The sequence below is a fragment of the Vipera berus genome (genome assembly GCF_964194415.1).
Source record: "Vipera berus genome assembly, chromosome: 1".
NCBI classification, from domain to species: Eukaryota; Metazoa; Chordata; class Lepidosauria; order Squamata; family Viperidae; genus Vipera; species Vipera berus.
In genome coordinates this window covers 119,204,072-119,204,423 of record NC_138202.1, presented here as the reverse complement: position 1 = coordinate 119,204,423, position 352 = coordinate 119,204,072, and positions in this window count along the sequence as shown.

The window sequence follows — 352 nt, the reverse complement described above, 5'->3', positions numbered from 1 at the left end:
ATTCGCACCAACTGCGGATTTTGTTCAGCCATGTGTAGAGCTTGTGGAAGAACTGGCCACATCGCGATGGTTTGCAGAGCCCGCCAGACAGACAGGCCACCCAAACACCAGTCAGAGGAACCGACTAGGAGAGGTACTGGGGCCCAGGGTCCAGTTAGTGTGGGGTTCTTCAGAAGCTGGAGAAGCATTTGCCGCACCGGGGCTCGACACCCCCTCAAGCCTAAACTTAAGCTCTTGGTAGAGCTACAAGGATCCATGTAAGATGGAATTGGACTCCGGCTCGGCAGTATTGATCATTTCGCAAGACACATTTGACTTCGTGTGTAGGCGCAGTAACAATTGGGCTAAACTA